Below are 2,907 nucleotides of genomic sequence, written 5' to 3'. Positions count from 1 at the left end.
AGGAAACTGAAGTAAAAAGAGAGTGGACACAGCCTTCATGGAAATGGGTTCAAAGAGCAGGGCCTCAGTGAGCTACAAATGACAGTTTGATTCTGTTTGTAACCTTCTTTCAAACCAATCACTGGTTTTGCATTTAGAGAGCTCTTAAAATACACTTAATTCCCTGTCAATAACTTTTTCTGGATCATTTGCACAAATGAAGGACACAAAATCCAGGGAAAAGACACATCGATCCTTCTCTGCATTTTTTATTTATTTTCCCCACCTAACATTTGCTCACAGATTGAAGGAGATGTTCTCCTGATACACTAATACAGAGGAGATGTTCTTCTGAGACACTAATAGAGAGACCTCTTGGTAATACATGTCATTGTTGGTGTAATGGTGGTTCAGCTGCATCCATAAAAACAGAGGTAGAACAGGTGGATTATATGCTGTGAAATCACACTTAAAAGTCATTGCTAGATAAGTCTGAGATTTCAGCCTTTTCCAGTACTCCAATCAAAGACACATACAAAAGGTACAATTGCTGGATAAATATTTCTGAATATTGCACCTTCAATAATTGTGTCGCTGTGCTGCCCAGAAGTAGGCTATCAGATTTTCCTGCCAGAGGTTTTCCTGCCAAAGATACCACCCTAAGCTGACACCTTGCAAGGGAAGCTTTTCAGTAAAAGTTCTTCACTGCAGAATGCTGGACAGGTACCAGAAACATCAAAGGGTCGAAATTGTCATGTGTTGCTACAGTTCAGCCAGCAGCTAGAGTGATACTATCTTTTGGATAGGGCCTGTATTAAGCTTCTCACCAGAACTGTTCATTTCTCTGTCCAAAGTGCTTTCTGTAAGCTTATAAGTGTTCCATTAGCACTATGAAACTTTCTGACTTCTAAGAGCATTCCACTTTCCTAGATCCTCCTCTCCCTTACTCCTGGCAGCTCTCACTGTTTTCTAAGTATTTAGTTTGAGTGCTAGCTAGAGCTGTTGTGTGCTTGATAATTCTTGTGGGTCCCTTCCAGCTCTATTTATATATGATTCTATGATTCTGTGAAAGACTTGTGTCTGACCACCAAAGCAACATTTAAAGAGGAAGTGGAAGACAATTTCTGTATAAATGTATTTTAAAACTTTGAAAAAACTTTGAAACATGTTGATAGAAATTTTCCATAAGTGTTTGCAAGTTAAAACCAAACACATTCCATCTGAAAAAATGAATGTTTAACCCTGAGGGTGGGAAGCAACTGGAACAATATCCTAAAGGCACAGTGGGTCTGCTTTGCTTGAAGTCCTTGAGTCAGTCCTAGAGGCCTTTTCTAAACACAGGCTCTAATTCAATGAAAAATTATGTGCTTGCAGTAGGAACAACTAGGGAAACCTCTACATATTACACTGTACAAAAGAACCTGATTGAACAGTCACTGATGACTCTACACAGCCTTCAGAAATTCATGAATCTGTAAAATATTCACTCACCTGTAGTGAGGTATTGACCTAGAGTATGTTTGGCTTTTCTTTTTTTTTTTTTTTTTTCCCAGCTACTTCTCTTACCAGCCTTCTTGAACCTCCATGTCTTTAATATTGAACTTCAACAAGAAAATACTTTTTTCTTCCCTATCTCTTTTGATTCAACTACTTTTCTGATTTTATGTATCAATCTGTAATTCTGTCAATTCTGAAAGAGTTGATACGAAAGAAACAGCTGAGGCTTGTGATTGTGAGATTGTTCTTTTATGTGTGAAAGTTCTTTCAGCTCTTTGATGTGACTGGTAGGGAATGCAGAGCAAGGAGAGTCTAGTGTGTAAATACATCTTTACTACAGATTTGTGGATCTTTTTTACTGGGTGCAATTAGTCTTATCAATCTGCATAGCAATGCAATATTCTACTTAGCATTAGTAATTCTGGATTTCAAACATTAATAATGGGAAGTTTGATTTTCCAAAGGGTGGACCAGCTCACACCTGCATCAAGCAGACACAAGTGGTTTAAACCCAACACTTTCCCAGCATAAGACGCAGGATTTTTCTTTTTTCCTGACTTGTACATATACATGTTAAAAACTTAGGAAAACCAATATATGATAACACCAAAAATAAAGACAGTTTGCTTGGGTGACTAAAGGCGTGATTCCACAGAAATTAAAGCTTATTAAAGCTTGGACTGCTGCAATTTCACTATATTCTCCACCTGCAGCTGTATGTTTCCCCTCTTTTTGGTAACATTTATGCTCTCTGACTGCATGATGGGCTAGATCAGAAGGCATATCCTACTGTGGGCAAAGCAGTGTTTTAGCAAGGTTAAGACCCATTTACTTAGTTTTCCTGAATGAGTGCACCACACAGTTGCACAATTACAGACTTAGGTGAAGATATCAGTGAAGAATCACATGGCTCAAACTGGTAGCCCAGATGTGACTTGACTGGCTGTGGATGTTCATCTCCCCTTCCCAAGGATGTTTTTCAATGCCTTTTAACTTGGTGTTGCCCTGAAGCAAAGCCTTTGTGTGCTGTCTGACCTCCCTTGGAAGAAGTGTTTGTTTAATCCTATCTCTGTCAGTTTCCTATCCACATGGATGACAAGAAGGTGATGGATTCATCAAAGGGAAACCATGCTTGACCAACCTGATTGCCTTCTACAATGAAACAACTACCTGGATGCATGAGGGGAGAGAAGTGGATACTGTCTATCTCAGCTTCAGGATGTCATTCAACACTGTCTCACAACAGCTTCAAAGCTAAACTCAGGAAGTGAGGCCTGGATGAGTGGACAGTGAGGTGGATTGAGAACCAGCTGAACAGCAGATCCCAGAGGGTCATCATCAGTAGCTCAGGGTCTAGCTGGAGGTCTGTCACTAGTGGTGCCCTCAAAGGTTTTATACTGGGCCCTGTATTAACTTCTCCATCAGTGGCTC

The sequence above is a fragment of the Empidonax traillii genome, unplaced genomic scaffold (assembly GCF_003031625.1).
Source record: "Empidonax traillii isolate 1590-97213 ecotype Southwest subspecies unplaced genomic scaffold, ASM303162v1 scaffold97:size1219025, whole genome shotgun sequence".
Taxonomy (NCBI): domain Eukaryota; kingdom Metazoa; phylum Chordata; class Aves; order Passeriformes; family Tyrannidae; genus Empidonax; species Empidonax traillii.
This window is presented reverse-complemented; position numbering follows the sequence as displayed.